Raw genomic sequence first — 24,056 nt, 5'->3', positions numbered from 1 at the left:
GTTGTGTGCTCGTTGTGTTGCTGTTATGCGTCGTAACCTGAGGGGCTCTGTAGCTCAGTGGCAGAGCACTGGTCTTGTAAACCAGGGGTCGTGAGTTCGATCCTCATCAGGGCCTCCAAATGGTAATTTTCTTGAACATTGTTGAATAGGAACTGATATTGCACATTGTACCTGTGCAACCTTTTACCAATGGATTCGGGCCTATAACAAAGCCACAAGCGCAAGGTGTCTGAATAGTCTGTGGGGAAGGTCGGCTTTCTGGACCTAATTTCTTCAAGAAAAAGACCTTGATAATTTTGTGATGACAGATGCAGATGATCACGGTGAAGCCCTTACTCTATTGAACAGTACAGCGGTTCTGGGTTGCACGCCTTTCTCTATTTTCAGGGACGTTGATGTGGCAAAATTTAATTGGAAAAGGGTTATTGCCATCACTCACTATTTAAATTCAATGACATCACAGGAAGCAGCAGCATCTGAACTTTGATCTTGGCTGGAAACGTTGAATGATGCCAAACACTGGGAAACTGGAGCTTGCGTTATGCTGGTTTTACTACTAATGGTGTGCCATACGGAAGCTCAAGCACCTTCCTCTGGATTAGTGTTGTGAACCCTCCAGGAGCTCTAGTTATATTTTTCTGAACTTCAACTTGATGTGTTTATCTATCAATGGCCGGGTAAGGAAGAACGAGTCAACGATCTTGTTTCTATTATGACAAACATGATCTATTTTTCACTGACTTTGCACCACCATTGTTTTATCTCTTCTTTAAGCATGGGATTCGAGCACCGTTCCCAAACAGACGAGGTGGCCGAGTGGTTAAGGCGATGGACTGCTAATCCATTGTGCTCTGCACGCGTGGGTTCGAATCCCACCTTCGTCGTATTTTTTCTTTATAGTCTGCATTTAAACATAGACCAAAGTCTTTCAACCTCCCTGTGAAAGACAGGAATGAGTACAGATATGGAAATAGAGATGTAAAAATAAGTTCATTGGTGCAGGCGGAGAATGAAATTAGTCAAAGACTTTCCTCGTAGGTTTCCATTCTTTACTATTATAGGAGCCAAAATCAGCGCAGTTAGTAAACTCCCAAGCTTACATCCCAAATTCTTTTTTCTTTTAGTTGTCTGCCTTTTACATGTTCCTTTTGCCATCATTCTGACCTGCTATCTAAACTCATGAACCTGTTCAGCATCCTACTCAATACATACATACCCGTAAAAGTACATACTCAAACGCATACCGACAATGTATCACCAACATAAGCACACACGCTTTCGCAAATCAGATGTATGATGACGTACTGAACACATGCAGAGATATACAGCCATTTTTACACAACCAGAAATTCATATACCTGGAGATCTACCTAGGTAAAAACCATGGTTTCTTTGCACTTTCTGTTGTTGGCTGTGAGCAAGCAGCAGGTGGCCTTGTAGCTCAGTGGCAGAGCACTGGTCTCGTAAACCAGGGGTCATGAGTTCAAACCTCATCAGGGCCTCGGGCGGATTATTTTCAAAAAGCACGGGGAAGAGAAGCCAGAGTTGCACCATCTACAGAGAACCTTTTATGACGGGATGCATCCTCATAATTGAAGTCTTCCACAGAAGGAGTGAAATAGAGTTCGAGAGGAAGGCCTAATGTTTTCAGGCAAAGACTGACAAAAACCTTGCAATGTCGCATGTAGCTGCTTTGGTGAAAAGACTGTTCAAGTTCACAATGCAACGGAGGGGTGTTCCCCATCTCCATACAATCATCTCTTTGATAATGTAAACGTGCCAGGCGTGTTGAAAGACAAAGACAGACACAACCGCACATACCAGTTGAAGAAAGACAGCCAGCAAACACATTTGTATAGAGGTAAGCAAGCCTCAATTAGAGATGTGAGTCCCTCCGTTTCTGCGGGAGTCCACAAGTTTAATAAAAAATGAACACATATCTTTCATGTTCTAATGATTACCAATCTTTCTGATTAGCTCTGCATAGCTCCAATGGCTATGTGTGTGTGTGTGTGTGTGTGTATGTGCCCGTGTGTGTAGGGGAAGGGGTCGGTAGATGTGTTCACGCAGAGCAAGTTGCATACATCGCCAACAGCCATTCTCTCCTGCTCCTGTGCATCCAGTTCGGAAGCGAACCCACCCAATTGTTCTATATGTCTGCTACCCTGACCGCATTCACACATCATTGGCTATTAGTATGCAGCTTGTGGGCGCTGTCAATGGGATATAAGCACCATTCCCCATGTCTGCAATAGCTAGACCAGATTCTGAGGTATGATGAGCAGGGGTCCAGGCACTTCGCCTGACAAACGCCGGGCTTAGCCCTGCCGGGCCTAGCCCTGAGGGGCCTAACTGGGCATGGCCCTGTGTAAGGTAGGGTGAGCAGGGGACCACTTGCAACTAACCTTCGGCACCAATCAGGCATGGAGAGGTCTGTGCAAATGCCCAGCCCTTTAGCAATCTCGATCTGCAAAACCTTCAACTCCTAATTCTCATGGCTCCCAGAAGCCCTAGCCCATATGCAAATGAGGCGAGTTCCTATCAGCATCCTTGTTCTGCTTGATTTTATCAAAGTGACTGCCTGATTAGTGAAAGGGTATTTATTCTCAGAGGTTTGCTTCAAAGGCGATAATGCAGTAAATAGACAACATTATTCTTTGTAAGTTGATATTGTCTCCTGGATCCTACTCCAGTAACCCTTTTTCTACCTTTACAAATGTCTTCCGTAAGTGGTGCTCAGCAGAAAATGGAGTATAATAACAGTTGACATTTTTTATTTTCTGTTCTATTTTCAAAAACCCTCCGTAGCTGTATTTAAAGCGCAAACACCCCATAAATAACTTGCAATGAGTATTCCATGTCTAAAAGGCAGAGGAGCTGTCATACAACATTAACTGACAATCAAGGAAACCTTGAGGTGAACCAAAAAATGTCCAGAACATTTATTGGTTCAATAATTCAGTTTTGAGGTGAATTAGTAAAAAGTTCCAAAGTTGCTCCAGGTGAGGCTTGAACTCACAACCTCGGCATTGCTCACTGCATGTACTGCTGTATAAGTACCGCGCGCTAACCGATTGCGCCACTGGAGCTGCTGTGTTTTGGTTTTCGACATGAAACTACACCCACAAACACACACACAAGTGTACAAAAGCACCCACAAGCTCTGGCATTGTCTTTTTAGCTGACACCAAATTATGGGTGCCTTGTAGTGCCCATATTGTGCCACTGGAGCTTACCTTTTAGCCTGATATACACTTTGCCACTGATGTTCAGCCAATGGTGCAGTCAAATGTCCCTTCTACATTTTTGTCATGCTGCAGGCAGTGCCACTGGAGCCAGCATGATGCTCTTCCTCATATTCAACACGTGTCAATTGAAACACCTCCCAATGTCATCTTGGCGATGCCTATAAACACCCCAGGACTTTGATGAATTTTTCTCAACAGCAAGTGAGGCAGTTTTCCTGCAAACGGCTGGATGTACCTCAACAAGGAACGCATTGTGGTTCTATTTTGAAGATGTTTGTGTTATTACCTGTAAAGACTTGAATGCCTAACATAATCCCTGTAGACGAGGTGGCCGAGTGGTTAAGGCGATGGACTGCTAATCTGCTGTACACGCGTGGTTTCGAATCCCACCTTTGTCGATTTTAACTTTTGAAATCTTTTTTAAACATCTGCATTGCTCTAAGCACCATTGCCATTGGCTTTCAAAGAACATACAGACAAAAGTGAAAATATGCATGTTAGTTGATTAAGAAGGACACAAACAAGGTTGTCGTGTTACTGGCAGGAATGCAATCTGCTGTGCTTGACTACCCTTTGAGCCAGAATCCGGATAGAAATTTAAAAAAGCAAAGGTAATATCCATATTGTCTCTCTGCTGCCATGTACATGTTTTTTTCAACTTTCACGCATCACATCTCCTCATTAGTCACCCTAAAATTGCACGGAATACGCACAAATTAGCTGCTCCTCAAAAAATCGGCCAGAAAAAAACAGGTCAAATCACAATCATATACATACATTCTCACACACCCTTCAAATATGTCTACCCAGTAAACATCATGTTGTGTGCTCGTTGTGTTGCTGTTATGCGTCGTAACCTGAGGGGCTCTGTAGCTCAGTGGCAGAGCACTGGTCTTGTAAACCAGGGGTCGTGAGTTCGATCCTCATCAGGGCCTCCAAATGGTAATTTTCTTGAACATTGTTGAATAGGAACTGATATTGCACATTGTACCTGTGCAACCTTTTACCAATGGATTCGGGCCTATAACAAAGCCACAAGCGCAAGGTGTCTGAATAGTCTGTGGGGAAGGTCGGCTTTCTGGACCTAATTTCTTCAAGAAAAAGACCTTGATAATTTTGTGATGACAGATGCAGATGATCACGGTGAAGCCCTTACTCTATTGAACAGTACAGCGGTTCTGGGTTGCACGCCTTTCTCTATTTTCAGGGACGTTGATGTGGCAAAATTTAATTGGAAAAGGGTTATTGCCATCACTCACTATTTAAATTCAATGACATCACAGGAAGCAGCAGCATCTGAACTTTGATCTTGGCTGGAAACGTTGAATGATGCCAAACACTGGGAAACTGGAGCTTGCGTTATGCTGGTTTTACTACTAATGGTGTGCCATACGGAAGCTCAAGCACCTTCCTCTGGATTAGTGTTGTGAACCCTCCAGGAGCTCTTGTTATATTTTTCTGAACTTCAACTTGATGTGTTTATCTATCAATGGCCGGGTAAGGAAGAACGAGTCAACGATCTTGTTTCTATTATGACAAACATGATCTATTTTTCACTGACTTTGCACCACCATTGTTTTATCTCTTCTTTAAGCATGGGATTCGAGCACCGTTCCCAAACAGACAAGGTGGCCGAGTGGTTAAGGCGATGGACTGCTAATCCATTGTGCTCTGCACGCGTGGGTTCGAATCCCACCTTCGTCGTATTTTTTCTTTATAGTCTGCATTTAAACATAGACCAAAGTCTTTCAACCTCCCTGTGAAAGACAGGAATGAGTACAGATATGGAAATAGAGATGTAAAAATAAGTTCATTGGTGCAGGCGGAGAATGAAATTAGTCAAAGACTTTCCTCGTAGGTTTCCATTCTTTACTATTATAGGAGCCAAAATCAGCGCAGTTAGTAAACTCCCAAGCTTACATCCCAAATTCTTTTTTCTTTTAGTTGTCTGCCTTTTACATGTTCCTTTTGCCATCATTCTGACCTGCTATCTAAACTCATGAACCTGTTCAGCATCCTACTCAATACATACATACCCGTAAAAGTACATACTCAAACGCATACCGACAATGTATCACCAACATAAGCACACACGCTTTCGCAAATCAGATGTATGATGACGTACTGAACACATGCAGAGATATACAGCCATTTTTACACAACCAGAAATTCATATACCTGGAGATCTACCTAGGTAAAAACCATGGTTTCTTTGCACTTTCTGTTGTTGGCTGTGAGCAAGCAGCAGGTGGCCTTGTAGCTCAGTGGCAGAGCACTGGTCTCGTAAACCAGGGGTCATGAGTTCAAACCTCATCAGGGCCTCGGGCGGATTATTTTCAAAAAGCACGGGGAAGAGAAGCCAGAGTTGCACCATCTACAGAGAACCTTTTATGACGGGATGCATCCTCATAATTGAAGTCTTCCACAGAAGGAGTGAAATAGAGTTCGAGAGGAAGGCCTAATGTTTTCAGGCAAAGACTGACAAAAACCTTGCAATGTCGCATGTAGCTGCTTTGGTGAAAAGACTGTTCAAGTTCACAATGCAACGGAGGGGTGTTCCCCATCTCCATACAATCATCTCTTTGATAATGTAAACGTGCCAGGCGTGTTGAAAGACAAAGACAGACACAACCGCACATACCAGTTGAAGAAAGACAGCCAGCAAACACATTTGTATAGAGGTAAGCAAGCCTCAATTAGAGATGTGAGTCCCTCCGTTTCTGCGGGAGTCCACAAGTTTAATAAAAAATGAACACATATCTTTCATGTTCTAATGATTACCAATCTTTCTGATTAGCTCTGCATAGCTCCAATGGCTATGTGTGTGTGTGTGTGTGTATGTGCCCGTGTGTGTAGGGGAAGGGGTCGGTAGATGTGTTCACGCAGAGCAAGTTGCATACATCGCCAACAGCCATTCTCTCCTGCTCCTGTGCATCCAGTTCGGAAGCGAACCCACCCAATTGTTCTATATGTCTGCTACCCTGACCGCATTCACACATCATTGGCTATTAGTATGCAGCTTGTGGGCGCTGTCAATGGGATATAAGCACCATTCCCCATGTCTGCAATAGCTAGACCAGATTCTGAGGTATGATGAGCAGGGGTCCAGGCACTTCGCCTGACGAACGCCGGGCTTAGCCCTGCCGGGCCTAGCCCTGAGGGGCCTAACTGGGCATGGCCCTGTGTAAGGTAGGGTGAGCAGGGGACCACTTGCAACTAACCTTCGGCACCAATCAGGCATGGAGAGGTCTGTGCAAATGCCCAGCCCTTTAGCAATCTCGATCTGCAAAACCTTCAACTCCTAATTCTCATGGCTCCCAGAAGCCCTAGCCCATATGCAAATGAGGCGAGTTCCTATCAGCATCCTTGTTCTGCTTGATTTTATCAAAGTGACTGCCTGATTAGTGAAAGGGTATTTATTCTCAGAGGTTTGCTTCAAAGGCGATAATGCAGTAAATAGACAACATTATTCTTTGTAAGTTGATATTGTCTCCTGGATCCTACTCCAGTAACCCTTTTTCTACCTTTACAAATGTCTTCCGTAAGTGGTGCTCAGCAGAAAATGGAGTATAATAACAGTTGACATTTTTTATTTTCTGTTCTATTTTCAAAAACCCTCCGTAGCTGTATTTAAAGCGCAAACACCCCATAAATAACTTGCAATGAGTATTCCATGTCTAAAAGGCAGAGGAGCTGTCATACAACATTAACTGACAATCAAGGAAACCTTGAGGTGAACCAAAAAATGTCCAGAACATTTATTGGTTCAATAATTCAGTTTTGAGGTGAATTAGTAAAAAGTTCCAAAGTTGCTCCAGGTGAGGCTTGAACTCACAACCTCGGCATTGCTCACTGCATGTACTGCTGTATAAGTACCGCGCGCTAACCGATTGCGCCACTGGAGCTGCTGTGTTTTGGTTTTCGACATGAAACTACACCCACAAACACACACACAAGTGTACAAAAGCACCCACAAGCTCTGGCATTGTCTTTTTAGCTGACACCAAATTATGGGTGCCTTGTAGTGCCCATATTGTGCCACTGGAGCTTACCTTTTAGCCTGATATACACTTTGCCACTGATGTTCAGCCAATGGTGCAGTCAAATGTCCCTTCTACATTTTTGTCATGCTGCAGGCAGTTCCACTGGAGCCAGCATGATGCTCTTCCTCATATTCAACACGTGTCAATTGAAACACCTCCCAATGTCATCTTGGCGATGCCTATAAACACCCCAGGACTTTGATGAATTTTTCTCAACAGCAAGTGAGGCAGTTTTCCTGCAAACGGCTGGATGTACCTCAACAAGGAACGCATTGTGGTTCTATTTTGAAGATGTTTGTGTTATTACCTGTAAAGACTTGAATGCCTAACATAATCCCTGTAGACGAGGTGGCCGAGTGGTTAAGGCGATGGACTGCTAATCTGCTGTACACGCGTGGTTTCGAATCCCACCTTTGTCGATTTTAACTTTTGAAATCTTTTTTAAACATCTGCATTGCTCTAAGCACCATTGCCATTGGCTTTCAAAGAACATACAGACAAAAGTGAAAATATGCATGTTAGTTGATTAAGAAGGACACAAACAAGGTTGTCGTGTTACTGGCAGGAATGCAATCTGCTGTGCTTGACTACCCTTTGAGCCAGAATCCGGATAGAAATTTAAAAAAGCAAAGGTAATATCCATATTGTCTCTCTGCTGCCATGTACATGTTTTTTTCAACTTTCACGCATCACATCTCCTCATTAGTCACCCTAAAATTGCACGGAATACGCACAAATTAGCTGCTCCTCAAAAAATCGGCCAGAAAAAAACAGGTCAAATCACAATCATATACATACATTCTCACACACCCTTCAAATATGTCTACCCAGTAAACATCATGTTGTGTGCTCGTTGTGTTGCTGTTATGCGTCGTAACCTGAGGGGCTCTGTAGCTCAGTGGCAGAGCACTGGTCTTGTAAACCAGGGGTCGTGAGTTCGATCCTCATCAGGGCCTCCAAATGGTAATTTTCTTGAACATTGTTGAATAGGAACTGATATTGCACATTGTACCTGTGCAACCTTTTACCAATGGATTCGGGCCTATAACAAAGCCACAAGCGCAAGGTGTCTGAATAGTCTGTGGGGAAGGTCGGCTTTCTGGACCTAATTTCTTCAAGAAAAAGACCTTGATAATTTTGTGATGACAGATGCAGATGATCACGGTGAAGCCCTTACTCTATTGAACAGTACAGCGGTTCTGGGTTGCACGCCTTTCTCTATTTTCAGGGACGTTGATGTGGCAAAATTTAATTGGAAAAGGGTTATTGCCATCACTCACTATTTAAATTCAATGACATCACAGGAAGCAGCAGCATCTGAACTTTGATCTTGGCTGGAAACGTTGAATGATGCCAAACACTGGGAAACTGGAGCTTGCGTTATGCTGGTTTTACTACTAATGGTGTGCCATACGGAAGCTCAAGCACCTTCCTCTGGATTAGTGTTGTGAACCCTCCAGGAGCTCTTGTTATATTTTTCTGAACTTCAACTTGATGTGTTTATCTATCAATGGCCGGGTAAGGAAGAACGAGTCAACGATCTTGTTTCTATTATGACAAACATGATCTATTTTTCACTGACTTTGCACCACCATTGTTTTATCTCTTCTTTAAGCATGGGATTCGAGCACCGTTCCCAAACAGACAAGGTGGCCGAGTGGTTAAGGCGATGGACTGCTAATCCATTGTGCTCTGCACGCGTGGGTTCGAATCCCACCTTCGTCGTATTTTTTCTTTATAGTCTGCATTTAAACATAGACCAAAGTCTTTCAACCTCCCTGTGAAAGACAGGAATGAGTACAGATATGGAAATAGAGATGTAAAAATAAGTTCATTGGTGCAGGCGGAGAATGAAATTAGTCAAAGACTTTCCTCGTAGGTTTCCATTCTTTACTATTATAGGAGCCAAAATCAGCGCAGTTAGTAAACTCCCAAGCTTACATCCCAAATTCTTTTTTCTTTTAGTTGTCTGCCTTTTACATGTTCCTTTTGCCATCATTCTGACCTGCTATCTAAACTCATGAACCTGTTCAGCATCCTACTCAATACATACATACCCGTAAAAGTACATACTCAAACGCATACCGACAATGTATCACCAACATAAGCACACACGCTTTCGCAAATCAGATGTATGATGACGTACTGAACACATGCAGAGATATACAGCCATTTTTACACAACCAGAAATTCATATACTTGGAGATCTACCTAGGTAAAAACCATGGTTTCTTTGCACTTTCTGTTGTTGGCTGTGAGCAAGCAGCAGGTGGCCTTGTAGCTCAGTGGCAGAGCACTGGTCTCGTAAACCAGGGGTCATGAGTTCAAACCTCATCAGGGCCTCGGGCGGATTATTTTCAAAAAGCACGGGGAAGAGAAGCCAGAGTTGCACCATCTACAGAGAACCTTTTATGACGGGATGCATCCTCATAATTGAAGTCTTCCACAGAAGGAGTGAAATAGAGTTCGAGAGGAAGGCCTAATGTTTTCAGGCAAAGACTGACAAAAACCTTGCAATGTCGCATGTAGCTGCTTTGGTGAAAAGACTGTTCAAGTTCACAATGCAACGGAGGGGTGTTCCCCATCTCCATACAATCATCTCTTTGATAATGTAAACGTGCCAGGCGTGTTGAAAGACAAAGACAGACACAACCGCACATACCAGTTGAAGAAAGACAGCCAGCAAACACATTTGTATAGAGGTAAGCAAGCCTCAATTAGAGATGTGAGTCCCTCCGTTTCTGCGGGAGTCCACAAGTTTAATAAAAAATGAACACATATCTTTCATGTTCTAATGATTACCAATCTTTCTGATTAGCTCTGCATAGCTCCAATGGCTATGTGTGTGTGTGTGTGTGTATGTGCCCGTGTGTGTAGGGGAAGGGGTCGGTAGATGTGTTCACGCAGAGCAAGTTGCATACATCGCCAACAGCCATTCTCTCCTGCTCCTGTGCATCCAGTTCGGAAGCGAACCCACCCAATTGTTCTATATGTCTGCTACCCTGACCGCATTCACACATCATTGGCTATTAGTATGCAGCTTGTGGGCGCTGTCAATGGGATATAAGCACCATTCCCCATGTCTGCAATAGCTAGACCAGATTCTGAGGTATGATGAGCAGGGGTCCAGGCACTTCGCCTGACGAACGCCGGGCTTAGCCCTGCCGGGCCTAGCCCTGAGGGGCCTAACTGGGCATGGCCCTGTGTAAGGTAGGGTGAGCAGGGGACCACTTGCAACTAACCTTCGGCACCAATCAGGCATGGAGAGGTCTGTGCAAATGCCCAGCCCTTTAGCAATCTCGATCTGCAAAACCTTCAACTCCTAATTCTCATGGCTCCCAGAAGCCCTAGCCCATATGCAAATGAGGCGAGTTCCTATCAGCATCCTTGTTCTGCTTGATTTTATCAAAGTGACTGCCTGATTAGTGAAAGGGTATTTATTCTCAGAGGTTTGCTTCAAAGGCGATAATGCAGTAAATAGACAACATTATTCTTTGTAAGTTGATATTGTCTCCTGGATCCTACTCCAGTAACCCTTTTTCTACCTTTACAAATGTCTTCCGTAAGTGGTGCTCAGCAGAAAATGGAGTATAATAACAGTTGACATTTTTTATTTTCTGTTCTATTTTCAAAAACCCTCCGTAGCTGTATTTAAAGCGCAAACACCCCATAAATAACTTGCAATGAGTATTCCATGTCTAAAAGGCAGAGGAGCTGTCATACAACATTAACTGACAATCAAGGAAACCTTGAGGTGAACCAAAAAATGTCCAGAACATTTATTGGTTCAATAATTCAGTTTTGAGGTGAATTAGTAAAAAGTTCCAAAGTTGCTCCAGGTGAGGCTTGAACTCACAACCTCGGCATTGCTCACTGCATGTACTGCTGTATAAGTACCGCGCGCTAACCGATTGCGCCACTGGAGCTGCTGTGTTTTGGTTTTCGACATGAAACTACACCCACAAACACACACACAAGTGTACAAAAGCACCCACAAGCTCTGGCATTGTCTTTTTAGCTGACACCAAATTATGGGTGCCTTGTAGTGCCCATATTGTGCCACTGGAGCTTACCTTTTAGCCTGATATACACTTTGCCACTGATGTTCAGCCAATGGTGCAGTCAAATGTCCCTTCTACATTTTTGTCATGCTGCAGGCAGTGCCACTGGAGCCAGCATGATGCTCTTCCTCATATTCAACACGTGTCAATTGAAACACCTCCCAATGTCATCTTGGCGATGCCTATAAACACCCCAGGACTTTGATGAATTTTTCTCAACAGCAAGTGAGGCAGTTTTCCTGCAAACGGCTGGATGTACCTCAACAAGGAACGCATTGTGGTTCTATTTTGAAGATGTTTGTGTTATTACCTGTAAAGACTTGAATGCCTAACATAATCCCTGTAGACGAGGTGGCCGAGTGGTTAAGGCGATGGACTGCTAATCTGCTGTACACGCGTGGTTTCGAATCCCACCTTTGTCGATTTTAACTTTTGAAATCTTTTTTAAACATCTGCATTGCTCTAAGCACCATTGCCATTGGCTTTCAAAGAACATACAGACAAAAGTGAAAATATGCATGTTAGTTGATTAAGAAGGACACAAACAAGGTTGTCGTGTTACTGGCAGGAATGCAATCTGCTGTGCTTGACTACCCTTTGAGCCAGAATCCGGATAGAAATTTAAAAAAGCAAAGGTAATATCCATATTGTCTCTCTGCTGCCATGTACATGTTTTTTTCAACTTTCACGCATCACATCTCCTCATTAGTCACCCTAAAATTGCACGGAATACGCACAAATTAGCTGCTCCTCAAAAAATCGGCCAGAAAAAAACAGGTCAAATCACAATCATATACATACATTCTCACACACCCTTCAAATATGTCTACCCAGTAAACATCATGTTGTGTGCTCGTTGTGTTGCTGTTATGCGTCGTAACCTGAGGGGCTCTGTAGCTCAGTGGCAGAGCACTGGTCTTGTAAACCAGGGGTCGTGAGTTCGATCCTCATCAGGGCCTCCAAATGGTAATTTTCTTGAACATTGTTGAATAGGAACTGATATTGCACATTGTACCTGTGCAACCTTTTACCAATGGATTCGGGCCTATAACAAAGCCACAAGCGCAAGGTGTCTGAATAGTCTGTGGGGAAGGTCGGCTTTCTGGACCTAATTTCTTCAAGAAAAAGACCTTGATAATTTTGTGATGACAGATGCAGATGATCACGGTGAAGCCCTTACTCTATTGAACAGTACAGCGGTTCTGGGTTGCACGCCTTTCTCTATTTTCAGGGACGTTGATGTGGCAAAATTTAATTGGAAAAGGGTTATTGCCATCACTCACTATTTAAATTCAATGACATCACAGGAAGCAGCAGCATCTGAACTTTGATCTTGGCTGGAAACGTTGAATGATGCCAAACACTGGGAAACTGGAGCTTGCGTTATGCTGGTTTTACTACTAATGGTGTGCCATACGGAAGCTCAAGCACCTTCCTCTGGATTAGTGTTGTGAACCCTCCAGGAGCTCTTGTTATATTTTTCTGAACTTCAACTTGATGTGTTTATCTATCAATGGCCGGGTAAGGAAGAACGAGTCAACGATCTTGTTTCTATTATGACAAACATGATCTATTTTTCACTGACTTTGCACCACCATTGTTTTATCTCTTCTTTAAGCATGGGATTCGAGCACCGTTCCCAAACAGACGAGGTGGCCGAGTGGTTAAGGCGATGGACTGCTAATCCATTGTGCTCTGCACGCGTGGGTTCGAATCCCACCTTCGTCGTATTTTTTCTTTATAGTCTGCATTTAAACATAGACCAAAGTCTTTCAACCTCCCTGTGAAAGACAGGAATGAGTACAGATATGGAAATAGAGATGTAAAAATAAGTTCATTGGTGCAGGCGGAGAATGAAATTAGTCAAAGACTTTCCTCGTAGGTTTCCATTCTTTACTATTATAGGAGCCAAAATCAGCGCAGTTAGTAAACTCCCAAGCTTACATCCCAAATTCTTTTTTCTTTTAGTTGTCTGCCTTTTACATGTTCCTTTTGCCATCATTCTGACCTGCTATCTAAACTCATGAACCTGTTCAGCATCCTACTCAATACATACATACCCGTAAAAGTACATACTCAAACGCATACCGACAATGTATCACCAACATAAGCACACACGCTTTCGCAAATCAGATGTATGATGACGTACTGAACACATGCAGAGATATACAGCCATTTTTACACAACCAGAAATTCATATACCTGGAGATCTACCTAGGTAAAAACCATGGTTTCTTTGCACTTTCTGTTGTTGGCTGTGAGCAAGCAGCAGGTGGCCTTGTAGCTCAGTGGCAGAGCACTGGTCTCGTAAACCAGGGGTCATGAGTTCAAACCTCATCAGGGCCTCGGGCGGATTATTTTCAAAAAGCACGGGGAAGAGAAGCCAGAGTTGCACCATCTACAGAGAACCTTTTATGACGGGATGCATCCTCATAATTGAAGTCTTCCACAGAAGGAGTGAAATAGAGTTCGAGAGGAAGGCCTAATGTTTTCAGGCAAAGACTGACAAAAACCTTGCAATGTCGCATGTAGCTGCTTTGGTGAAAAGACTGTTCAAGTTCACAATGCAACGGAGGGGTGTTCCCCATCTCCATACAATCATCTCTTTGATAATGTAAACGTGCCAGGCGTGTTGAAAGACAAAGACAGACACAACCGCACATACCAGTTGAAGAAAGACAGCCAGCAAACACATTTGTATAGAGGTAAGCAAGCCTCAATTAGAGATGTGAGTCCCTCCGTTTCTGCGGGAGTCCACAAGTTTAATAAAAAATGAACACATATCTTTCATGTTCTAATGATTACCAATCTTTCTGATTAGCTCTGCATAGCTCCAATGGCTATGTGTGTGTGTGTGTGTGTATGTGCCCGTGTGTGTAGGGGAAGGGGTCGGTAGATGTGTTCACGCAGAGCAAGTTGCATACATCGCCAACAGCCATTCTCTCCTGCTCCTGTGCATCCAGTTCGGAAGCGAACCCACCCAATTGTTCTATATGTCTGCTACCCTGACCGCATTCACACATCATTGGCTATTAGTATGCAGCTTGTGGGCGCTGTCAATGGGATATAAGCACCATTCCCCATGTCTGCAATAGCTAGACCAGATTCTGAGGTATGATGAGCAGGGGTCCAGGCACTTCGCCTGACGAACGCCGGGCTTAGCCCTGCCGGGCCTAGCCCTGAGGGGCCTAACTGGGCATGGCCCTGTGTAAGGTAGGGTGAGCAGGGGACCACTTGCAACTAACCTTCGGCACCAATCAGGCATGGAGAGGTCTGTGCAAATGCCCAGCCCTTTAGCAATCTCGATCTGCAAAACCTTCAACTCCTAATTCTCATGGCTCCCAGAAGCCCTAGCCCATATGCAAATGAGGCGAGTTCCTATCAGCATCCTTGTTCTGCTTGATTTTATCAAAGTGACTGCCTGATTAGTGAAAGGGTATTTATTCTCAGAGGTTTGCTTCAAAGGCGATAATGCAGTAAATAGACAACATTATTCTTTGTAAGTTGATATTGTCTCCTGGATCCTACTCCAGTAACCCTTTTTCTACCTTTACAAATGTCTTCCGTAAGTGGTGCTCAGCAGAAAATGGAGTATAATAACAGTTGACATTTTTTATTTTCTGTTCTATTTTCAAAAACCCTCCGTAGCTGTATTTAAAGCGCAAACACCCCATAAATAACTTGCAATGAGTATTCCATGTCTGAAAGGCAGAGGAGCTGTCATACAACATTAACTGACAATCAAGGAAACCTTGAGGTGAACCAAAAAATGTCCAGAACATTTATTGGTTCAATAATTCAGTTTTGAGGTGAATTAGTAAAAAGTTCCAAAGTTGCTCCAGGTGAGGCTTGAACTCACAACCTCGGCATTGCTCACTGCATGTACTGCTGTATAAGTACCGCGCGCTAACCGATTGCGCCACTGGAGCTGCTGTGTTTTGGTTTTCGACATGAAACTACACCCACAAACACACACACAAGTGTACAAAAGCACCCACAAGCTCTGGCATTGTCTTTTTAGCTGACACCAAATTATGGGTGCCTTGTAGTGCCCATATTGTGCCACTGGAGCTTACCTTTTAGCCTGATATACACTTTGCCACTGATGTTCAGCCAATGGTGCAGTCAAATGTCCCTTCTACATTTTTGTCATGCTGCAGGCAGTGCCACTGGAGCCAGCATGATGCTCTTCCTCATATTCAACACGTGTCAATTGAAACACCTCCCAATGTCATCTTGGCGATGCCTATAAACACCCCAGGACTTTGATGAATTTTTCTCAACAGCAAGTGAGGCAGTTTTCCTGCAAACGGCTGGATGTACCTCAACAAGGAACGCATTGTGGTTCTATTTTGAAGATGTTTGTGTTATTACCTGTAAAGACTTGAATGCCTAACATAATCCCTGTAGACGAGGTGGCCGAGTGGTTAAGGCGATGGACTGCTAATCTGCTGTACACGCGTGGTTTCGAATCCCACCTTTGTCGATTTTAACTTTTGAAATCTTTTTTAAACATCTGCATTGCTCTAAGCACCATTGCCATTGGCTTTCAAAGAACATACAGACAAAAGTGAAAATATGCATGTTAGTTGATTAAGAAGGACACAAACAAGGTTGTCGTGTTACTGGCAGGAATGCAATCTGCTGTGCTTGACTACCCTTTGAGCCAGAATCCGGATAGAAATTTAAAAAAGCAAAGGTAATATCCATATTGTCTCTCTGCTGCCATGTACATGTTTTTTTCAACTTTCACGCATCACATCTCCTCATTAGTCACCCTAAAATTGCACGGAATACGCACAAATTAGCTGCTCCTCAAAAAATCGGCCAGAAAAAAACAGGTCAAATCACAATCATATACATACATTCTCACACACCCTTCAAATATGTCTACCCAGTAAACATCATGTTGTGTGCTCGTTGTGTTGCTGTTATGCGTCGTAACCTGAGGGGCTCTGTAGCTCAGTGGCAGAGCACTGGTCTTGTAAACCAGGGGTCGTGAGTTCGATCCTCATCAGGGCCTCCAAATGGTAATTTTCTTGAACATTGTTGAATAGGAACTGATATTGCACATTGTACCTGTGCAACCTTTTACCAATGGATTCGGGCCTATAACAAAGCCACAAGCGCAAGGTGTCTGAATAGTCTGTGGGGAAGGTCGGCTTTCTGGACCTAATTTCTTCAAGAAAAAGACCTTGATAATTTTGTGATGACAGATGCAGATGATCACGGTGAAGCCCTTACTCTATTGAACAGTACAGCGGTTCTGGGTTGCACGCCTTTCTCTATTTTCAGGGACGTTGATGTGGCAAAATTTAATTGGAAAAGGGTTATTGCCATCACTCACTATTTAAATTCAATGACATCACAGGAAGCAGCAGCATCTGAACTTTGATCTTGGCTGGAAACGTTGAATGATGCCAAACACTGGGAAACTGGAGCTTGCGTTATGCTGGTTTTACTACTAATGGTGTGCCATACGGAAGCTCAAGCACCTTCCTCTGGATTAGTGTTGTGAACCCTCCAGGAGCTCTTGTTATATTTTTCTGAACTTCAACTTGATGTGTTTATCTATCAATGGCCGGGTAAGGAAGAACGAGTCAACGATCTTGTTTCTATTATGACAAACATGATCTATTTTTCACTGACTTTGCACCACCATTGTTTTATCTCTTCTTTAAGCATGGGATTCGAGCACCGTTCCCAAACAGACGAGGTGGCCGAGTGGTTAAGGCGATGGACTGCTAATCCATTGTGCTCTGCACGCGTGGGTTCGAATCCCACCTTCGTCGTATTTTTTCTTTATAGTCTGCATTTAAACATAGACCAAAGTCTTTCAACCTCCCTGTGAAAGACAGGAATGAGTACAGATATGGAAATAGAGATGTAAAAATAAGTTCATTGGTGCAGGCGGAGAATGAAATTAGTCAAAGACTTTCCTCGTAGGTTTCCATTCTTTACTATTATAGGAGCCAAAATCAGCGCAGTTAGTAAACTCCCAAGCTTACATCCCAAATTCTTTTTTCTTTTAGTTGTCTGCCTTTTACATGTTCCTTTTGCCATCATTCTGACCTGCTATCTAAACTCATGAACCTGTTCAGCATCCTACTCAATACATACATACCCGTAAAAGTACATACTCAAACGCATACCGACAATGTATCACCAACATAAGCACACACGCTTTCGCAAATCAGATGTATGATGACGTACTGAACACATGCAGAGATATACAGCCATTTTTACACAACCAGAAATTCATATACCTGGAGATCTACCTAGGTAAAAACCATGGTTTCTTTGCACTTTCTGTTGTTGGCTGTGAGCAAGCAGCAGGTGGCCTTGTAGCTCAGTGGCAGAGCACTGGTCTCGTAAACCAGGGGTCATGAGTTCAAACCTCATCAGGGCCTCGGGCGGATTATTTTCAAAAAGCACGGGGAAGAGAAGCCAGAGTTGCACCATCTACAGAGAACCTTTTATGACGGGATGCATCCTCATAATTGAAGTCTTCCACAGAAGGAGTGAAATAGAGTTCGAGAGGAAGGCCTAATGTTTTCAGGCAAAGACTGACAAAAACCTTGCAATGTCGCATGTAGCTGCTTTGGTGAAAAGACTGTTCAAGTTCACAATGCAACGGAGGGGTGTTCCCCATCTCCATACAATCATCTCTTTGATAATGTAAACGTGCCAGGCGTGTTGAAAGACAAAGACAGACACAACCGCACATACCAGTTGAAGAAAGACAGCCAGCAAACACATTTGTATAGAGGTAAGCAAGCCTCAATTAGAGATGTGAGTCCCTCCGTTTCTGCGGGAGTCCACAAGTTTAATAAAAAATGAACACATATCTTTCATGTTCTAATGATTACCAATCTTTCTGATTAGCTCTGCATAGCTCCAATGGCTATGTGTGTGTGTGTGTGTGTATGTGCCCGTGTGTGTAGGGGAAGGGGTCGGTAGATGTGTTCACGCAGAGCAAGTTGCATACATCGCCAACAGCCATTCTCTCCTGCTCCTGTGCATCCAGTTCGGAAGCGAACCCACCCAATTGTTCTATATGTCTGCTACCCTGACCGCATTCACACATCATTGGCTATTAGTATGCAGCTTGTGGGCGCTGTCAATGGGATATAAGCACCATTCCCCATGTCTGCAATAGCTAGACCAGATTCTGAGGTATGATGAGCAGGGGTCCAGGCACTTCGCCTGACGAACGCCGGGCTTAGCCCTGCCGGGCCTAGCCCTGAGGGGCCTAACTGGGCATGGCCCTGTGTAAGGTAGGGTGAGCAGGGGACCACTTGCAACTAACCTTCGGCACCAATCAGGCATGGAGAGGTCTGTGCAAATGCCCAGCCCTTTAGCAATCTCGATCTGCAAAACCTTCAACTCCTAATTCTCATGGCTCCCAGAAGCCCTAGCCCATATGCAAATGAGGCGAGTTCCTATCAGCATCCTTGTTCTGCTTGATTTTATCAAAGTGACTGCCTCATTAGTGAAAGGGTATTTATTCTCAGAGGTTTGCTTCAAAGGCGATAATGCAGTAAATAGACAACATTATTCTTTGTAAGTTGATATTGTCTCCTGGATCCTACTCCAGTAACCCTTTTTCTACCTTTACAAATGTCTTCCGTAAGTGGTGCTCAGCAGAAAATGGAGTATAATAACAGTTGACATTTTTTATTTTCTGTTCTATTTTCAAAAACCCTCCGTAGCTGTTTTTAAAGCGCAAACACCCCATAAATAACTTGCAATGAGTATTCCATGTCTAAAAGGCAGAGGAGCTGTCATACAACATTAACTGACAATCAAGGAAACCTTGAGGTGAACCAAAAAATGTCCAGAACATTTATTGGTTCAATAATTCAGTTTTGAGGTGAATTAGTAAAAAGTTCCAAAGTTGCTCCAGGTGAGGCTTGAACTCACAACCTCGGCATTGCTCACTGCATGTACTGCTGTATAAGTACCGCGCGCTAACCGATTGCGCCACTGGAGCTGCTGTGTTTTGGTTTTCGACATGAAACTACACCCACAAACACACACACAAGTGTACAAAAGCACCCACAAGCTCTGGCATTGTCTTTTTAGCTGACACCAAATTATGGGTGCCTTGTAGTGCCCATATTGTGCCACTGGAGCTTACCTTTTAGCCTGATATACACTTTGCCACTGATGTTCAGCCAATGGTGCAGTCAAATGTCCCTTCTACATTTTTGTCATGCTGCAGGCAGTGCCACTGGAGCCAGCATGATGCTCTTCCTCATATTCAACACGTGTCAATTGAAACACCTCCCAATGTCATCTTGGCGATGCCTATAAACACCCCAGGACTTTGATGAATTTTTCTCAACAGCAAGTGAGGCAGTTTTCCTGCAAACGGCTGGATGTACCTCAACAAGGAACGCATTGTGGTTCTATTTTGAAGATGTTTGTGTTATTACCTGTAAAGACTTGAATGCCTAACATAATCCCTGTAGACGAGGTGGCCGAGTGGTTAAGGCGATGGACTGCTAATCTGCTGTACACGCGTGGTTTCGAATCCCACCTTTGTCGATTTTAACTTTTGAAATCTTTTTTAAACATCTGCATTGCTCTAAGCACCATTGCCATTGGCTTTCAAAGAACATACAGACAAAAGTGAAAATATGCATGTTAGTTGATTAAGAAGGACACAAACAAGGTTGTCGTGTTACTGGCAGGAATGCAATCTGCTGTGCTTGACTACCCTTTGAGCCAGAATCCGGATAGAAATTTAAAAAAGCAAAGGTAATATCCATATTGTCTCTCTGCTGCCATGTACATGTTTTTTTCAACTTTCACGCATCACATCTCCTCATTAGTCACCCTAAAATTGCACGGAATACGCACAAATTAGCTGCTCCTCAAAAAATCGGCCAGAAAAAAACAGGTCAAATCACAATCATATACATACATTCTCACACACCCTTCAAATATGTCTACCCAGTAAACATCATGTTGTGTGCTCGTTGTGTTGCTGTTATGCGTCGTAACCTGAGGGGCTCTGTAGCTCAGTGGCAGAGCACTGGTCTTGTAAACCAGGGGTCATGAGTTTGATCCTCATCAGGGCCTCCAAATGGTAATTTTCTTGAACATTGTTGAATAGGAACTGATATTGCACATTGTACCTGTGCAACCTTTTACCAATGGATTCGGGCCTATAACAAAGCCACAAGCGCAAGGTGTCTGAATAGTCTGTGGGGAAGGTCGGCTTTCTGGACCTAATTTCTTCAAGAAAAAGACCTTGATAATTTTGTGATGACAGATGCAGATGATCACGGTGAAGCCCTTACTCTATTGAACAGTACAGCGGTTCTGGGTTGCACGCCTTTCTCTATTTTCAGGGACGTTGATGTGGCAAAATTTAATTGGAAAAGGGTTATTGCCATCACTCACTATTTAAATTCAATGACATCACAGGAAGCAGCAGCATCTGAACTTTGATCTTGGCTGGAAACGTTGAATGATGCCAAACACTGGGAAACTGGAGCTTGCGTTATGCTGGTTTTACTACTAATGGTGTGCCATACGGAAGCTCAAGCACCTTCCTCTGGATTAGTGTTGTGAACCCTCCAGGAGCTCTTGTTATATTTTTCTGAACTTCAACTTGATGTGTTTATCTATCAATGGCCGGGTAAGGAAGAACGAGTCAACGATCTTGTTTCTATTATGACAAACATGATCTATTTTTCACTGACTTTGCACCACCATTGTTTTATCTCTTCTTTAAGCATGGGATTCGAGCACCGTTCCCAAACAGACGAGGTGGCCGAGTGGTTAAGGCGATGGACTGCTAATCCATTGTGCTCTGCACGCGTGGGTTCGAATCCCACCTTCGTCGTATTTTTTGTTTATAGTCTGCATTTAAACATAGACCAAAGTCTTTCAACCTCCCTGTGAAAGACAGGAATGAGTACAGATATGGAAATAGAGATGTAAAAATAAGTTCATTGGTGCAGGCGGAGAATGAAATTAGTCAAAGACTTTCCTCGTAGGTTTCCATTCTTTACTATTATAGGAGCCAAAATCAGCGCAGTTAGTAAACTCCCAAGCTTACATCCCAAATTCTTTTTTCTTTTAGTTGTCTGCCTTTTACATGTTCCTTTTGCCATCATTCTGACCTGCTATCTAAACTCATGAACCTGTTCAGCATCCTACTCAATACATACATACCCGTAAAAGTACATACTCAAACGCATACCGACAATGTATCACCAACATAAGCACACACGCTTTCGCAAATCAGATGTATGATGACGTACTGAACACATGCAGAGATATACAGCCATTTTTACACAACCAGAAATTCATATACCTGGAGATCTACCTAGGTAAAAACCATGGTTTCTTTGCACTTTCTGTTGTTGGCTGTGAGCAAGCAGCAGGTGGCCTTGTAGCTCAGTGGCAGAGCACTGGTCTCGTAAACCAGGGGTCATGAGTTCAAACCTCATCAGGGCCTCGGGCGGATTATTTTCAAAAAGCACGGGGAAGAGAAGCCAGAGTTGCACCATCTACAGAGAACCTTTTATGACGGGATGCATCCTCATAATTGAAGTCTTCCACAGAAGGAGTGAAATAGAGTTCGAGAGGAAGGCCTAATGTTTTCAGGCAAAGACTGACAAAAACCTTGCAATGTCGCATGTAGCTGCTTTGGTGAAAAGACTGTTCAAGTTCACAATGCAACGGAGGGGTGTTCCCCATCTCCATACAATCATCTCTTTGATAATGTAAACGTGCCAGGCGTGTTGAAAGACAAAGACAGACACAACCGCACATACCAGTTGAAGAAAGACAGCCAGCAAACACATTTGTATAGAGGTAAGCAAGCCTCAATTAGAGATGTGAGTCCCTCCGTTTCTGCGGGAGTCCACAAGTTTAATAAAAAATGAACACATATCTTTCATGTTCTAATGATTACCAATCTTTCTGATTAGCTCTGCATAGCTCCAATGGCTATGTGTGTGTGTGTGTGTGTATGTGCCCGTGTGTGTAGGGGAAGGGGTCGGTAGATGTGTTCACGCAGAGCAAGTTGCATACATCGCCAACAGCCATTCTCTCCTGCTCCTGTGCATCCAGTTCGGAAGCGAACCCACCCAATTGTTCTATATGTCTGCTACCCTGACCGCATTCACACATCATTGGCTATTAGTATGCAGCTTGTGGGCGCTGTCAATGGGATATAAGCACCATTCCCCATGTCTGCAATAGCTAGACCAGATTCTGAGGTATGATGAGCAGGGGTCCAGGCACTTCGCCTGACGAACGCCGGGCTTAGCCCTGCCGGGCCTAGCCCTGAGGGGCCTAACTGGGCATGGCCCTGTGTAAGGTAGGGTGAGCAGGGGACCACTTGCAACTAACCTTCGGCACCAATCAGGCATGGAGAGGTCTGTGCAAATGCCCAGCCCTTTAGCAATCTCGATCTGCAAAACCTTCAACTCCTAATTCTCATGGCTCCCAGAAGCCCTAGCCCATATGCAAATGAGGCGAGTTCCTATCAGCATCCTTGTTCTGCTTGATTTTATCAAAGTGACTGCCTGATTAGTGAAAGGGTATTTATTCTCAGAGGTTTGCTTCAAAGGCGATAATGCAGTAAATAGACAACATTATTCTTTGTAAGTTGATATTGTCTCCTGGATCCTACTCCAGTAACCCTTTTTCTACCTTTACAAATGTCTTCCGTAAGTGGTGCTCAGCAGAAAATGGAGTATAATAACAGTTGACATTTTTTATTTTCTGTTCTATTTTCAAAAACCCTCCGTAGCTGTATTTAAAGCGCAAACACCCCATAAATAACTTGCAATGAGTATTCCATGTCTAAAAGGCAGAGGAGCTGTCATACAACATTAACTGACAATCAAGGAAACCTTGAGGTGAACCAAAAAATGTCCAGAACATTTATTGGTTCAATAATTCAGTTTTGAGGTGAATTAGTAAAAAGTTCCAAAGTTGCTCCAGGTGAGGCTTGAACTCACAACCTCGGCATTGCTCACTGCATGTACTGCTGTATAAGTACCGCGCGCTAACCGATTGCGCCACTGGAGCTGCTGTGTTTTGGTTTTCGACATGAAACTACACCCACAAACACACACACAAGTGTACAAAAGCACCCACAAGCTCTGGCATTGTCTTTTTAGCTGACACCAAATTATGGGTGCCTTGTAGTGCCCATATTGTGCCACTGGAGCTTACCTTTTAGCCTGATATACACTTTGCCACTGATGTTCAGCCAATGGTGCAGTCAAATGTCCCTTCTACATTTTTGTCATGCTGCAGGCAGTGCCACTGGAGCCAGCATGATGCTCTTCCTCATATTCAACACGTGTCAATTGAAACACCTCCCAATGTCATCTTGGCGATGCCTATAAACACCCCAGGACTTTGATGAATTTTTCTCAACAGCAAGTGAGGCAGTTTTCCTGCAAACGGCTGGATGTACCTCAACAAGGAACGCATTGTGGTTCTATTTTGAAGATGTTTGTGTTATTACCTGTAAAGACTTGAATGCCTAACATAATCCCTGTAGACGAGGTGGCCGAGTGGTTAAGGCGATGGACTGCTAATCTGCTGTACACGCGTGGTTTCGAATCCCACCTTTGTCGATTTTAACTTTTGAAATCTTTTTTAAACATCTGCATTGCTCTAAGCACCATTGCCATTGGCTTTCAAAGAACATACAGACAAAAGTGAAA

General features: G+C 43.6%; 24 non-coding genes across 24 annotated transcripts; 18 read left to right on the top strand and 6 right to left on the bottom strand.

The window, feature by feature from the left end:
- The first annotated feature begins 43 nt into the window (after window positions 1-43).
- Window positions 44-115, top strand: TRNAT-UGU (transfer RNA threonine (anticodon UGU)). The gene has a single exon. It is a non-coding gene; the product is annotated as a tRNA-Thr (tRNA).
- A 687-nt stretch (window positions 116-802) lies between these two features.
- TRNAS-GCU (transfer RNA serine (anticodon GCU)) lies at window positions 803-884 on the top strand. The gene has a single exon. It is a non-coding gene; the product is annotated as a tRNA-Ser (tRNA).
- A 546-nt stretch (window positions 885-1,430) lies between these two features.
- Window positions 1,431-1,502, top strand: TRNAT-CGU (transfer RNA threonine (anticodon CGU)). The gene has a single exon. It is a non-coding gene; the product is annotated as a tRNA-Thr (tRNA).
- A 1,492-nt stretch (window positions 1,503-2,994) lies between these two features.
- On the bottom strand, window positions 2,995-3,089 carry TRNAI-UAU (transfer RNA isoleucine (anticodon UAU)). Its single transcript has 2 exons — window positions 3,052-3,089; window positions 2,995-3,030 (listed from the first exon to the last, which is right to left on the bottom strand). It is a non-coding gene; the product is annotated as a tRNA-Ile (tRNA).
- A 1,022-nt stretch (window positions 3,090-4,111) lies between these two features.
- On the top strand, window positions 4,112-4,183 carry TRNAT-UGU (transfer RNA threonine (anticodon UGU)). Its single transcript has one exon. It is a non-coding gene; the product is annotated as a tRNA-Thr (tRNA).
- A 687-nt stretch (window positions 4,184-4,870) lies between these two features.
- On the top strand, window positions 4,871-4,952 carry TRNAS-GCU (transfer RNA serine (anticodon GCU)). The gene has a single exon. It is a non-coding gene; the product is annotated as a tRNA-Ser (tRNA).
- A 546-nt stretch (window positions 4,953-5,498) lies between these two features.
- TRNAT-CGU (transfer RNA threonine (anticodon CGU)) lies at window positions 5,499-5,570 on the top strand. The gene has a single exon. It is a non-coding gene; the product is annotated as a tRNA-Thr (tRNA).
- Window positions 5,571-7,058: 1,488 nt separating this feature from the next.
- TRNAI-UAU (transfer RNA isoleucine (anticodon UAU)) lies at window positions 7,059-7,153 on the bottom strand. Its single transcript has 2 exons — window positions 7,116-7,153; window positions 7,059-7,094 (listed from the first exon to the last, which is right to left on the bottom strand). It is a non-coding gene; the product is annotated as a tRNA-Ile (tRNA).
- A 1,022-nt stretch (window positions 7,154-8,175) lies between these two features.
- Window positions 8,176-8,247, top strand: TRNAT-UGU (transfer RNA threonine (anticodon UGU)). Its single transcript has one exon. It is a non-coding gene; the product is annotated as a tRNA-Thr (tRNA).
- Window positions 8,248-8,934: 687 nt separating this feature from the next.
- TRNAS-GCU (transfer RNA serine (anticodon GCU)) lies at window positions 8,935-9,016 on the top strand. Its single transcript has one exon. It is a non-coding gene; the product is annotated as a tRNA-Ser (tRNA).
- Window positions 9,017-9,562: 546 nt separating this feature from the next.
- TRNAT-CGU (transfer RNA threonine (anticodon CGU)) lies at window positions 9,563-9,634 on the top strand. The gene has a single exon. It is a non-coding gene; the product is annotated as a tRNA-Thr (tRNA).
- A 1,488-nt stretch (window positions 9,635-11,122) lies between these two features.
- TRNAI-UAU (transfer RNA isoleucine (anticodon UAU)) lies at window positions 11,123-11,217 on the bottom strand. Its single transcript has 2 exons — window positions 11,180-11,217; window positions 11,123-11,158 (listed from the first exon to the last, which is right to left on the bottom strand). It is a non-coding gene; the product is annotated as a tRNA-Ile (tRNA).
- A 1,022-nt stretch (window positions 11,218-12,239) lies between these two features.
- On the top strand, window positions 12,240-12,311 carry TRNAT-UGU (transfer RNA threonine (anticodon UGU)). The gene has a single exon. It is a non-coding gene; the product is annotated as a tRNA-Thr (tRNA).
- Window positions 12,312-12,998: 687 nt separating this feature from the next.
- Window positions 12,999-13,080, top strand: TRNAS-GCU (transfer RNA serine (anticodon GCU)). Its single transcript has one exon. It is a non-coding gene; the product is annotated as a tRNA-Ser (tRNA).
- Window positions 13,081-13,626: 546 nt separating this feature from the next.
- Window positions 13,627-13,698, top strand: TRNAT-CGU (transfer RNA threonine (anticodon CGU)). The gene has a single exon. It is a non-coding gene; the product is annotated as a tRNA-Thr (tRNA).
- Window positions 13,699-15,186: 1,488 nt separating this feature from the next.
- On the bottom strand, window positions 15,187-15,281 carry TRNAI-UAU (transfer RNA isoleucine (anticodon UAU)). Its single transcript has 2 exons — window positions 15,244-15,281; window positions 15,187-15,222 (listed from the first exon to the last, which is right to left on the bottom strand). It is a non-coding gene; the product is annotated as a tRNA-Ile (tRNA).
- A 1,022-nt stretch (window positions 15,282-16,303) lies between these two features.
- Window positions 16,304-16,375, top strand: TRNAT-UGU (transfer RNA threonine (anticodon UGU)). The gene has a single exon. It is a non-coding gene; the product is annotated as a tRNA-Thr (tRNA).
- A 687-nt stretch (window positions 16,376-17,062) lies between these two features.
- TRNAS-GCU (transfer RNA serine (anticodon GCU)) lies at window positions 17,063-17,144 on the top strand. Its single transcript has one exon. It is a non-coding gene; the product is annotated as a tRNA-Ser (tRNA).
- A 546-nt stretch (window positions 17,145-17,690) lies between these two features.
- Window positions 17,691-17,762, top strand: TRNAT-CGU (transfer RNA threonine (anticodon CGU)). The gene has a single exon. It is a non-coding gene; the product is annotated as a tRNA-Thr (tRNA).
- Window positions 17,763-19,250: 1,488 nt separating this feature from the next.
- TRNAI-UAU (transfer RNA isoleucine (anticodon UAU)) lies at window positions 19,251-19,345 on the bottom strand. Its single transcript has 2 exons — window positions 19,308-19,345; window positions 19,251-19,286 (listed from the first exon to the last, which is right to left on the bottom strand). It is a non-coding gene; the product is annotated as a tRNA-Ile (tRNA).
- A 1,022-nt stretch (window positions 19,346-20,367) lies between these two features.
- Window positions 20,368-20,439, top strand: TRNAT-UGU (transfer RNA threonine (anticodon UGU)). The gene has a single exon. It is a non-coding gene; the product is annotated as a tRNA-Thr (tRNA).
- A 687-nt stretch (window positions 20,440-21,126) lies between these two features.
- TRNAS-GCU (transfer RNA serine (anticodon GCU)) lies at window positions 21,127-21,208 on the top strand. The gene has a single exon. It is a non-coding gene; the product is annotated as a tRNA-Ser (tRNA).
- Window positions 21,209-21,754: 546 nt separating this feature from the next.
- On the top strand, window positions 21,755-21,826 carry TRNAT-CGU (transfer RNA threonine (anticodon CGU)). Its single transcript has one exon. It is a non-coding gene; the product is annotated as a tRNA-Thr (tRNA).
- A 1,488-nt stretch (window positions 21,827-23,314) lies between these two features.
- Window positions 23,315-23,409, bottom strand: TRNAI-UAU (transfer RNA isoleucine (anticodon UAU)). Its single transcript has 2 exons — window positions 23,372-23,409; window positions 23,315-23,350 (listed from the first exon to the last, which is right to left on the bottom strand). It is a non-coding gene; the product is annotated as a tRNA-Ile (tRNA).
- Window positions 23,410-24,056: the final 647 nt, after the last annotated feature.

Source organism: Ambystoma mexicanum, unplaced genomic scaffold (assembly GCF_040938575.1).
Source record: "Ambystoma mexicanum isolate Mex_15411 unplaced genomic scaffold, UKY_AmexF1_1 Mex_scaf46, whole genome shotgun sequence".
NCBI classification, from domain to species: domain Eukaryota; kingdom Metazoa; phylum Chordata; class Amphibia; order Caudata; family Ambystomatidae; genus Ambystoma; species Ambystoma mexicanum.
This window is presented reverse-complemented; position numbering and strand designations above follow the sequence as displayed.